At 37.5% G+C, this 13,614-nt stretch overlaps 1 long non-coding RNA gene across 1 annotated transcript; it reads right to left on the bottom strand.

The window, feature by feature from the left end:
• Positions 1–6,066: 6,066 nt before the first annotated feature.
• On the bottom strand, positions 6,067–11,030 carry LOC138853720 (uncharacterized). The gene is made up of 3 exons (XR_011392875.1): positions 10,878–11,030; positions 10,007–10,277; positions 6,067–8,227 (listed from the first exon to the last, which is right to left on the bottom strand). It is a non-coding gene; the product is annotated as an uncharacterized lncRNA (long non-coding RNA).
• Positions 11,031–13,614: the final 2,584 nt, after the last annotated feature.

Raw genomic sequence — 13,614 nt, 5'->3', positions numbered from 1 at the left:
GATGGTGATGTTAAACTTAGTTTCTGGTAATTTTGACGGTGATTTGGTAGTAATCAGTGGTGATTTGGTAGTAATCAGTAGTGTTTTGGGGAGTATTCGGAGGTGTTTGATGGTGTTTTTTGAAGGTGTTCAAATGATGTGCAGAGTATTTTTGAAGAAGATCAGTGGTGTTCAGAGTTGGTTCAAAGTTAGTCAGTGTGTTAGATATGGTAATGTCTCATGTCATAAGTGTATGAGTTAGTTTTTTTTTTGTGCTAATGTTGTAAAGTCTGGAGAATGAGGGAGGAGTTTGGGGGGATGAGTTGTAATTTAATGAAATGTGTAAGTGTAGATAAATTAGAGCTGTCAAATCTTATTTGGGAGTAATCAAAATATTTTGGAAGTGCTTCAGTGTTGTTTGGAAATGTTCAAAGGTGTTTGTGATTGAGTTAGGTTAGGTTAGGTAAGGTTAGGTTAGGTTAGGTTAGGTTAGGATAGGTTAGATTAAGATAAGTTAGGTTAGGTTAGGTTAGGTTAGGTTAGGATAGGTTAGGTTAGGTTAGGTTCGGTAGGTTAGGTAAGGTTAGGTTAGGTTAGGATAGAAGTGTTTGATTTAGGTTAGGTTAGGTTAGGTTCGGTAGGTTAGGTAAGGTTAGGTTAGGTTAGGTTAAGTTAGGTAGTATTCGGGGTGTTTAATGGAGTTAGGTAAGGTTAGGTTAGGTTAGGATAGGTTAGATTAGGATAAGTTAGGTTAGGTTAGGTTAGGTAAGGTTAGGTTAGGTTAGGATAGAGGTGTTTGATTTAGGTTAGGTTAGGTTCGGTAGGTTAGGTAAGGTTAGGTTAGGTTAAGTTAGGTAGTATTCGAGGTGTTTAATGGAGTTAGGTAAGGTTAGGTTAGGATAGGTTAGATTAGGATAAGTTAGGTTAGGTTAGGTTAGGATAGACAGTTGGTCTGGAAAGAGATGATTTTCTACCTTGGATGTTACCCGCATTTCATGGCGTCTGTCTGTCCTGAGTTGACGCAGGTGTTCATGATTATCTTAAATCTACCTTGGGTGTGAACCGCATTACACAGTGTGTTGGGGGAAGGGGTGACCCACAATGAGTCTCTCAGAGCGAGGAAAGTGTTTCTATTCGGAAATCGAGTAAATATTTCTACCATTGAGTGTGTTTACCAACAAGAAAATAATGTTCGATTTTACGATAAAGTTTTCAAAACTAATTTGGAAATATCCAAAAATGGAGTCGTTCAAAGTAATTCTGGAGTACTCTAATGTATTTTGGAAGTGTTCCAATATATTTTAGGTTAGGTTAGGATAGGTTCGGCTAGGTTAGGTTGGGTTAGGTTAAGATAGGTTAGGTTAGGTAATGGTTAGGCAAGGTTAGATTAGGATAAGATAGGTTAGGTTAGGCTAGGTTAGGTTAGGTTAGGTAAGGTTAGGTTAGGTTAGTTAAGTTAGGAACGGTTAGGATAGGTTCGGCTAGGTTAGATTAGGTTAAGATAAGTTAGGTTAGGGTAGGTTAGGTTAGGTTAGGTTAGGTTAAGTTAGGTTAGGCTAGGTTAGGTTAGGTAAAGTTAAGTTAGGTTAGGTTAGGCTAGGTTAGGTTATGTTAGGTAAGGTTAGGTTAGGGTAGGTTCGGTTAGGTTAGGTTAGGTTAAGTTAGGTTAGGTTAGGCTAGGTTAGGTTAGGTTAGGTTAGGTTAGGATAGGTTCGGTTAGGTTAGGTTAGGCTAGGTTAGGATAAGTTAGGTTAGGTTAGGATAAGTTAGGTAAGGTTAGGATAGGTTCGGTTAGGTTAGGCTAGGTTAGGTTAGGTTAGGTTAGGTGCGTGTGTGTGTGTGTGTGTGTGTGTGTGTGTGTGTTAGGTGGTCATAGAGTTTTGTGAATATCTTGGTTACAGTGATTTTAGTGGATTTGACATGCATTTGTGGATGTGAAATGTGATTTTTTTGTGTGTGTTCAGAAGAGGTGTGTTGGGAGATGGGTGAGTGGATGTGAAGAAATGCGGGTGAGATGGAGAGGGGTATGGGGAGGGTTGTAATTAGAAATATGGGGAGATTTTACTGAATATAAAGGTAATGTGTGAATATTTTAAAAAGAAATTATAGAATTGAAAAGTTATGATATATTGGAAAAAGAATGGAGGGGTGTTGAAAACATGTCGCAATAGTTGGGTAGTTGATGCGAGTATAATATTAATTTATGTGGATACAAGGAGATCGGTATGGAGAGGATTTTATTAGAATTTTAGTAGTAAAAAGAAGGGGAAAAAAATGTGAATAAATTGGTAATTGATGAGGGTTGTGGGTAATGTAGTCGAATTAGAGATACCGAAAAAGATGATATAAGTGGGTTGTTTTTGTGACTTTTTCTGATGTAGTGTGTCCCCTTATTAACTTTAATGAACTAAAAGGGTTAAAACGAGAAAAAAAATTGTTGGATGTGGGTGATGTGGGGTGTTGTGGGGTGTGGGTGAAGTGGGTTGTGGGTGTTGTGACTTTCTGATGTACTGTGTCCCCTTATTAACTTTAATGAAGTAAAAGGGTTAAAACGAGAAAAAATTGTGGGTTGTGGGGTGTTGTGGGTTGTGGGTGAAGTGGGTTGTGGGTGTTGTGACTTTCTGATGTACTGTGTCCCCTTATTAACTTTAATGAACTAAAAGGGTTAAAACGAGAAAAAATTGTGGGTTGTGGGGTGTTGTGGGTTGTGGGCGTTGTGGGTGCTGTGGGTTTTGGGTGTTGTGGGTTGTGGGTGTTGTGACTTTCTGATGTACTGTGTCCCCTTATTAACTTTAATGAACTAAAAGGGTTAAAACGAGAAAAAAATTGTGGGTTGTGGGTGTTGTGGGGTGTGGGTGAAGTGGGTTGTGGGTGTTGTGGGATGTGGGTGTTGTGGGTGTTGTTGTCGATCTAGAGATACCGAAAAAGATGTTATAAGTGGGTTGTTGTGACTTTTTCTGATGTACTGTGTCCCCTTATTAACTTTAATGAACTAAAAGGGTTAAAACGAGAAAAAATTGTGGGTGTTGTGGGTTGTGGGTGTTGTGGGATGTGGGTGTTGATCTTAGTTTATGGTGATTTTGGTGGTGTTTTGAGTGTATTCAGTGGTGTTTTAGTAGTATTCAGTGGTGTATTTGGGAGTACTCAAATGGTGTTTTGGAAGTGTTTCAGTGTTGTTTGGAAATGTTCAAAGGTGTTTTGAAGGTGTTCAAATGATGTGCAAGAGTACTTATGAAAGGTGTTCTGGGAGTATTCAGAGGTGATTTTGGGGGTGTTCGAATGATGTTTTGGAGTATTTCAGTGTTTTTTTTGGTGATGTTCAAAGTAAAGTGATTGAGTTAGTTTTTGTGATAATGTTGTGAAGTCTGGAGACTGAGGGAGGAGTTTGGAGGGATGAGTTGTAATTTAATGAAATGTGTAAGTGCAGATAAATTAGAGCTGTCAAATCTTATTTGGGAGTATTCAAAATGTTATTTTGGAAGTGTTTCAGTGTTGTTTGGAAATGTATAAAGGTATTTTTGTGAGTATTCAAATGATTTAAGAGAGTGTTTTGAAGGTGTTCAAAGTGAGGTGTGTGTGCGTATTGACTTCGTAATATGTAAAATTGTGACTAGTGAATTTATCGAAAAGTGGTTATAAGTGTTGTGGTGACTTTCTGATGTACTGTGTCCCCTTATTAACTTTAATGAACTAAAAGGGTTAAAACGAGAAAAATTGGGGGTTATGAGTGAAAATTGTGAGGTGTTGGTTGGAGTGTGAGGGTTCGGGAGGGTGGGGAGGAGGTTACTTCTTGGTGGAGTGACCTGAGATGAAATAGTTAAAACGAGAAAAATGTCTAGACTTGTGTTGTAAAGAAATTGTTGGATTGTTGTGGGTATTAACGAAAAAAAATGTGAAATTATTTGGATTAACCTGGGTTAAGAGTGAAAATGTTTTCCCTATGATGTAGGTACTATATCCCCTTATTAACTTTAATGAACTAAAAGGGTCGTCATGATTCAGCCTGTGTGTGTGGTCCTTTTTTAGTTCATTTAACTTAATGAGAGGAATACTGACCGCCGAGTAAACACCCTTCTTAGTTCATTTGACTTGTTTAGACCTGTAGTAAGCATGCTTACCCCCATAGGGGGGATCCAAAAACTTGATCCGAGGAATTGGAGAATTTCGAAAACCCCATAGGGGGAATCCAAAAAACCTTGATCCAAGGAGATGGAGTCATGGTATTGTCGAGAAAATTTGGGGTGAAAGGAGGGGTACCCAAAAATTTGATCCAAGGAATTGGAGAAATTCAAAACCCTTGATCCAAGGAGATGGAGACTTTCGAAACCCCCATAGGGGGAAATCCAAAAACTTGATCCGAGGAGATCATAAGAATTTCGAAACCCCCATAGGGGGGAATCCAAAACTTGTATTATCGAGAAACTTTGGGGTTGGGGGGGTGAAAGTGGGAGATGGAGAATTTCGAAAACCCCCATAGGGAGAAATGCAAAAACTTGTAATATTGAGAAATTTTTGGGATTGGGGGGTGAGGTGGAAGGAGGGACAATCCAAAAAACCTTGATCCAAGGAGATGGAGAATTTCGAAAACCCATAGGGGGATCCAAAAAATTTGATCCGAGGAGATGGAGTCTTGGTATTATCGAGAAAATTTGATCCGAGGAGATCGAGTCTTGGTAATATTGAGAAATTTTTGGGATTCGGGGGTGGGGGTGTAAGGAGGGACAATCCAAAAAACCTTGATCCAAGGAGATCATAAGAAAAAAAAAATTCGGGGCGCGGGGGCGATCCGGACGACGCTGCAGAAGGCGCAGTAGAAGGCACGGGCGGGGGTCACGAAGGGCGCGCGTGGGCGCGCAAGCGGGCACACGCGGGGGTCGCAAAGGGCGCGGGTGGGCGCGCGGGCGGGGCGCGCGGCGCGACGGCGGGGTCGCGAAGGGGGGTCGCGAAGGGGGGGGGTCGTGGGCGGGGGGTATTGGTTGGGGGGTCAAGGGTGAGGTAGTCTCGAGGGCGAGGTCAAGGTCAAACCGGAAGTAACACCTAGGTGTGAAAAGGGGATGCCTCAGAAGAAGGTCCTAGACCGGAAGGGTGCGCTCAGTGGAAGGCCTAAACCGGAAGGGTGCGCCCAGTGGAAGGCCTTTTTCCGGAAGGGTGCCCCCAGAAGAAAAGTTGACTACTTTATATATATATATATATATATATATATATATATATATATATATATATATATATATATATATATATATATATATATATATATAAATGACGTTTAGGAAACGATGTTTATCCCTTTTGTACATCATTCTCATTTTGAAAAGAACAATTCTTTTATTAAAATTGTTGAGTGAGTGCAATATATGAGATAGTCATTGTATGGCAACACCAAATTATTCTCAAGTTCTTATTTTGTATTAGGGTAAACTCTCTATCACTTTTTTCTACATAATTTTATTTTAAAAATGAACATAAGTTACTACTGTAAAGTGGATGTAATCTCCAAGATTTTGCAGGCTACTTATTCTCAAAGTTCCCAAACACAGAAGTGAATACTTTCTTTAACTTTTTTTATGGTAGTATGATTGTAGTATGAATGTAGAAGCTTGTTCCCGGGTTCTCGATAAACAATCAATTTAAAGAAATTATCAGTTCAATCGATATGTGTATCGATTGAACTGAACTGAGACTAACTAGAAAGTCGCCATGTGACTCACTACATTGCCACATATGAGGTATGGGGAGAGGAGGATCTCATGAACAAGCTTACGTGAAAGATGGGGAGAGGAGGATCTCATGAACAAGCTTACATGAATGATGGGGAGAGGAGGATCTCATGAACAAGCTTACATGAAGGATGGGGAGAGGAGGATCTCATGAACAAGCTTACGTGAAAGATGGGGAGAGGAGGATCTCATGAACAAGCTTACTTGAAACTAGTCAATTATTTTTAGATGTGAATTAGGAGCCACAATATTAACTAAGGATTAAAAATGTTGGTATGCTTGTTTTGTATTTAATGAGAGATGAAACAAGATGCACAGTAAAGGTAAACATATTAATACGACAATTGTGATAATAAACTTAAAACCTTTAATATATTTAGACAGTGAAGACACAATAAGCAATATAGTCCCTTCAAGGTGGTGTCTTGTTAGTGACGAGCTTATATATGCTCCAGGAAACTAGAACCATCTCCCACTGACTATCCTTCTGACCATCTGATCATAGTATCAACAAGGCAAAATATTTAATTTTATGCTTTTAAAAATGGCAAGCAATTTGCATCGTCACGGTGCAAAATTCTAGCCAAGCTCACAAGCTATTCCTCTTTATAGACAACATTCCTGTCACGATTCGAAAACACGTTTCTCTCAATTTTTCCAATGGTACACTAGTTCTGCCTCATACCATTGTTTAACATGATTTCTGGACATGTGATACTGACATACTGGAGCAACTTGAGCTCCAAGACCTTCCAGTTCTCAGAGTGAGCACATATTTACATGTACTTATTACACAGATATGGAAAGCTCGAGGAAATTAAAACTACATCGGAGTATAAAACAAATTCTAACCACAGAAAACTAAAGTGAAAGACCTGGAAGCGATAATGTGAGAGGATCTCACTTTCAAAGATCATAACAATGCATCTAACATATCTGCTAGAAAAGTGATAGTATGGATAATGAGAACCCTCAAAACTAGGGGTGCTGGGCCATTGATTCTCTTCAAATTGCTTGTTCTCTTCCATGTGGTTTAGCGCTTCTTTTCTATTATAATAATAATTGTTCTCTTTGAGCTGGAATATTGCTCTACACAAACAGTGCCATTCAAGGCAAGTAAAACTGCTGACCTAGAGAATGTACAGAGAACCTTCACGACACACACAAGTATGATAAAACACCTAAATTACTGGGAACGGTTGAAGTTCCTTGACATGTATTCCTCTGCATGAAGCCGAGAAATATGCATGATAAAATACACTTGGAAAATTCTAGAGGAATTAGTAACAAAGTTGCACACGAAAATCACTCTCTACGAAAGCAAAAGACTCGGCAGGCGATGCAATATCCCCCCCCCCATAAAAAGCAGGGGTGCCAATTTGGCTCCTCTACAACCCATGTGAAAACTTTTAAATACTTTTTCTGATTGACTTTAAACCTTTAGTGTTGATATTACTTAAAGGTTCAGCCCTGTTTCCAGGTCTTGGTTTTTTTAATGATATTGAGGAATAGCTAATGGGTCTTTTGAATACCTGAAGCCACAACTGTTAGACTTTTTTGTGTATAACAACTAGCTTTTTGAATGTGTTGATCCGGAGTTACTGGACCTCTTGGGAAATTTTATCTTTTCGCAGGGTAATTTCTATTTTAGGCTGCATCATAAATTTATGCAGCTTATTAAAGGTACAGTACGCTAGGGTTGTAATAGGACACAAAGAAATATTTTTAGGATTTCGCAGCAACCAAAACTCATGCAGTTTAATACTGACTGCACAGTTTTCCATGTGTTTTAATAACACTTCTGGTTCAGCAATTCTTGTGAACTTAATAAAATGGACCTTGCATTAGGTCATAAGACTAAAACTGACTCTTCAGTGTGATTTCAAATTGTTATTTATCCTATGAAATCGTCTTTCTTCATCTCCTTCAATGTTTTTGAATGGAGAGGTTGATTAAGAGGTATTTAAGCTAATGCTTTTAACACCTCATTTTAACTAAGAGATCGTCTTGTATCAGAGACAGATATGTTGTCTTTCCTCACCTGTTTATCCTGTCTGCTTAATGGGAACAGATACAATATTTATTTTCCTTACTAATAAAATAACTAATGCCAAAAATATTTTCCTATGTAATCATATAAAATATACATGTGATATCAAAGACACATGAAGAAAAACACATGTTTCTTTGTTTTTATTCCTGTTATTAATAAGTCCGTCAAGCAGTGCACATACATGGCATAACAAATGAAAAAGACTCTTCAGGGCATTAGTTTACCTTGAAAATATTGCTTTGTAAAGTCCTAGATATGTAGAAAACATTTAATATTCGTTGAGACAATGTATCTAATGATTTTCAAAAGAAATTCTATCTTTAAGATTGCTAGGGGTTGTACAATGTCTTGTGCAATAAAACAATGTCCAAGAAGCAGATCAGCTAAAAATAGACTTACAAGTGGAGGAGAGAAAACAGCAGCAGCAGTGACACACAGGATCCACCCATCATTGTTTCTCAGGTGTCTACCACAAGTGCTGAGAGAGAAAATCATGGAATCATTAAGAATCACTGGCAGTGAGTAATGTGATGTTTTCATAGTTCAGCAGTCAAAATACTGCTCATCATTATATAATATAAATTTATGTTACCTCTCCCTGTCTACCCGTAAAATATTTCGCTGAAGCATCATACCTCGGTCCTTCTATAATTTTCATCGAGCTTAAGATCTAACTGGATTATGAGTTGAGGATATATTTCTCTGGTGTTACACCAATTTGTGATGTGTTGAGTGACATAGTGTAAAGTGGTGGTGCTGTTGGTGTCTTGGTTATGGTCTTGCTAACACTGTAACAAACAGAAATAGTGTTGAGAGTGGTGTAACAAGCTCATAGTGGTGTTAGTGAGCCATGTTAGGAGATAATGTAGTGGTGTTAGTGAGGTATTTTAGGAGATAGTGTAGTGGTGTTAGTGAGACATGTTAGGAGATAATGTAGTGGTGTTAGTGAGACATGTTAGGAGATAATGTAGTGGTGTTAGTGAGACATGTTAGGAGATAATGTAGTGGTGTTAGTGAGCCATGTTAGGAGATAATGTAGTGGTGTTAGTGAGACATGTTAGGAGATGGTGTAGTGGTGTTAGTGAGACATGTTAGGAGATAATGTAGTGGTGTTAGTGAGACATGTTAGGAAATAGTGTAGTGGTGTTAGTGAACCATGTTAGGAGATAATGTAGTGGTGTTAGTGAGGTATGTTAAGAGATGGTGTAGTGGTGTTAGTGAGACATGTTAGGAGATAATGTAGTGGTGTTAGTGAGACATGTTAGGAGATGGTGTAGTGGTGTTAGTGAGACATGTTAGGAGATAATGTAGTGGTGTTAGTGAGACATGTTAGGAAATAGTGTAGTGGTGTTAGTGAGCCATGTTAAGAGATAATGTAGTGGTGTTAGTGAGGTATGTTAAGAGATGGTGTAGTGGTGTTAGTGAGACATGTTAGGAGATAATGTAGTGGTGTTAGTGAGACATGTTAGGAGATGGTGTAGTGGTGTTAGTGAGACATGTTAGGAGATGGTGTAGTGGTGTTAGTGAGACATGTTAGGAGATGGTGTAGTGGTGTTAGTGAGACATGTTAGGAGATAGTGTAGTGGTGTTAGTGAGCCATGTTAGGAGATAATGTAGTGGTGTTAGTGAGGTATCTTAGGAGATGTAGTGGTGTTAGTGGTTTATAATTGTCATTGTGGTGTTCATAAGATGTTGTAAAATCATGGTGTCTAATAATAATTGAGTATCATACGTAAGGTGATGTAACGTGTAATTTGTTAATGGTGGTATTAGTTGTGTTATGATGGTGTGATATGGTTACTGTGGTGTGACATGGTCACGGTGGTGTGACATGGTCACGGTGGTGTGACATGGTCACGGTGGTGTAGGTTCCAGTTCGCCAAGTTTAATGAAGAAATTTTTAAAAGTAAATTATTGCTTTTCATGCAATAACTTTTTTAAATACCTAATGTAATAGACTTCATTCCTTCGACAAACATCTGATTATATTAAAGGAATTTTTGGATTGCTATTGGTTTGTGGAGATACGAAGGTTTTCTTCAAGCTTTCAGCTGTCCTTGCCTCATATTATCTTAGGAAAAACAATAATATATTTTTTTCTTTTAGAGAGTTGTTGCTAATGTTAAGATAAGATTTCGTTCGGATTTTTAACTCCTGAGGGTTAGCCACCCAGGATGATGTCATTTTTACCAGCTGCGAGGAGGAACAGAGACTATTTGAAGTAGTATATTACTATACAATAATAATTAGAGCATACCTGGAGGGGGCTTAAGGAGTCAACGTCCCCGTGGCCCTGTCTGTGACCAGGCATCACAGTGGATCAGGGCCTGATCAACCAGGTTGTTACTGCTGGCCGCACGTAGACTTACGTACGAACCACAGCCCGGCTGGTCAGATACTGACTTTCGGTGCCTGTCCAGCGCCTTCTTGAAGCCAGTTTCTGGACCACATGTCCAGCCTGTTCAGGTATCTTTGCAGTCCTGCCTCGTCGTCATCCGATTTAATTCTTCACATCAACTTCACATCATCTGCGAATAGGGACACTTCAGAGTCTATTCCTTCCATCATGTCGTTCGCATATATCAAAAATAGCACTGGTCCTAGAACTGACCCCTATGGGACCCCGCTTGTCACAGGCGCCCACTGTGATACCTCTTCACGTACCATGGCTTGTTGTTGTCTCCCTGTCATGTATTCCCTGATCCATTGCAGTGCCCTTCCTGTTATATGTGCCTGATCCTCCAGCTTCTGCACTGCACTTTGTGTGTGTGTGTGTGTGTGTGTGTGTGTGTGTGTGTGTGTGTGTGTGTGTGTGTGTGTGTGTGTGAGTAGCTCTCCCAATCGTCAAGAAGTGTTAATGTATTTGTTAAAAGTAATTGTTGTATGTAACAATACCTCTTTGTGTAACGTTTAATTTTATATGTTTTCGTAACTTATTACCTTCGTGTGTAAATTCAAATATCTAAAAAAAAAAATCTCTACGTATGACAAAGTATTATTCATATGTGAAGCGCAATATCTGTACATTTATGAATGTATTATTATTGGTGTCACGATGTATGTATTTAAGCATGAACAGGTAAACAGCTATTTACGTAGGAGAAACTTCATTAACACGATATACTCACATTATCAACGGGAATGTCCACTGCCTCTCATAGCAACTCTCCCTCTGGCTGGGAATCCCGCCTCAACCCTTTAAATAGCCCGGGCTACCTTCACGGATGATGTGACATCAGTTTACGTGATGTGTTCTACCAACTGCTCATCTATGCCTCGGTAGTTGACTATAAATGGGAAGAGGAAGTGAGCAGTTGCGGTGTCATGTTTATCAGGTACAGGTGAGAGTTATACCTGATGTTCGCCTGTATCCACTAGTAATAAGTTACTCAAACACCACAAAATCATTACTCTCACGAGTACGATAACTAGGCAAGTGAAATTTTTTTTTGTTTGTACAGTCCAAGCAATTATATATATAAATATATATATATATATATATATATATATATATATATATATATATATATATATATATATATATATAATGCCGTGCCGAATATGTAAAACTGGTCAATTAGCAAGAACTCATTTAAAATTGAGTCCTTTCTAAAATTTTCTCTTATATGTTTAAAGATATATATTTTTCATTATTGTTAATGTAAAAAAAAAATTAATTTTGCATCAAAAGAATATTAGAAAACTTACCTAACCTTATTATAACAAATGCAATTTATTTTAGCCTAACCCAACTAAATATATTTTAGATTTGTTTACAATAATTTAATACAAAACAAACACAGTGAAATATATTTTTTGCGTTAGGTTCAGAATGATTTTGGCGATATTATTGTATACACAAATTTTCGCATGTCCTATATGGCAAGATGAGCGTTGCTGTTTAAGCCAAGATCGCAAGTTCTGCCAATTTGGCATGACATATGTATATAATATATATATATATATATATATATATATATATATATATATATATATATATATATATATATATATATATATATATATATGCCGAATACGCAAAACTTGCGATTTTGGCATAAATAGCAAGCCTCTTCTTGCCGAATAAGGCAATGGAAAACGTGTGTTTGTAATAATTTCCCAAAAATAATTCTGAACCTAACAAAAAAAAATATATTTCATTGTGTTTGTTTTTTTTAAATTGATGTAAACTTGTTTAAAATATATTTACTTGGATTAGGCTAAATTTAATTGCACTTGTTATAATAAGGTTAGGTAAGATTCTTTTGTTACAAAATCATTAATTTTTTTATTAATATAAATGAAAAAAATATATATAAATGTATAAGAGAAAATTTTAGAAAGGTATTAATTTTAAATGAGCTCTTGCTTATGAACCAGTTTTACCTATTCGGCACGACACATACACACACACACATACACACACACACACACACACACACCTACACACTTTTTTTTATTAACACATCGGCCGTTTCCCACCAAGGAAGGGTGGCCCGAAAAAGAAAAACTTTCATCATCATTCGCTCCATTACTACAGTTATAAAACTGCAACATTAACACCCCTCCTTCAGAGTGATGGCAGTCTACTTCCCATCTCCAGGACTCAAGAAAACTTTAATGTGGACAGTAAAAAATATTCTCTTTATGTAAGAATAGTTTGATTATATAGTTAGAGATTATTTAATGATGTATGCAGATATAATTTGACTTACTATGCCAAGATAATTTTGCGTTACACAGAGTTCAACAATTTATGAACACATAGTTTAATGTACGTACAAATTGTTTTGTGATGCATATACTTTTAACTGCTGTTATGTACAAGCATTTTTGATGTATATACACATACCTGGAGTATAAACACACACAGATTGATGGTAAATGTCCATATACCTGTCATATACACTGGTATTTTGGTAATGTTTGAATATATAGAAGAATAAGTCATATTAACGAGTATCAAACGAGAATTAAACAGTATCAAGTTTCGAGTAAGAAAGAAAGTCAAACCGAAGTTATTTATTAGAGAGAGAAGGATATGACAGCCAAAGTCTCGTCCAGTGAATCATAATCACCATTACACTAAGAACATAATGCTAATAGTTATGGAGTTTAATTGGTTCCTCTTGTCAGTCTTCATCAGTGTCCCTCAACAATATTTGAAGGTTATTACTGTATTTTTCTCAGATGTATAATGTTTATTGTGTTTATATGTTGTTTATGCTCCACATATTTTGAACGTGTGTGAGGATTTTTTAATAAACTCTTTAATGTACATGAAAGCATTTTTGTTTAACAGTTTTGTTGCTAAATCACACTCAGATGTCTATTCAAATGAAATGTGTGAACAAGCAAATGAGTTTAAACACAGATTCACGAAAATTTATTTCACGTATATTGTTACCTTTTACCTCATACCTGCATAAATTACAACTTGCTGTGGACATCGTTGGTTTGAGATTCCAAAAGAGGGAAAAAACTTGATCAATTTCCTCTCTTAGCAGTTCTTCATAACCTTGTCTACCAGTAACTATTTCTCAGAACTCTGCTCAGTGGTGTGTCGCAGATTTAAAGAGAAGTGTAAATCCTTCCTTTACATCTTAGGATGAACTTGTCAAGTTTTCACGGGCCGAACAGGAATGCCAGAGGAAGACTTACGTCGCATGATCAGAAGTTCCATTTAGTGAGTCATGAACAAGATCCGCGTCAGGAGAAGTACCTTTTCTCCTGATATCTAAACAAAATACCAGCACCACCTACTGCATCTATACATTCTTCACCTTTGTACTCTGATGAATTAAGCTCCTGTGCAGTTTTTGAGAATCTTCGTTGTGGAAATGTTTCGCCAACCAATGGCTTTCC

The sequence above is a fragment of the Cherax quadricarinatus genome, chromosome 38 (genome assembly GCF_038502225.1).
Source record: "Cherax quadricarinatus isolate ZL_2023a chromosome 38, ASM3850222v1, whole genome shotgun sequence".
NCBI classification, from domain to species: Eukaryota; Metazoa; Arthropoda; class Malacostraca; order Decapoda; family Parastacidae; genus Cherax; species Cherax quadricarinatus.
Note: the sequence above shows the minus strand (reverse complement) of the source record. Positions and strands in the feature narration are given on the sequence as shown.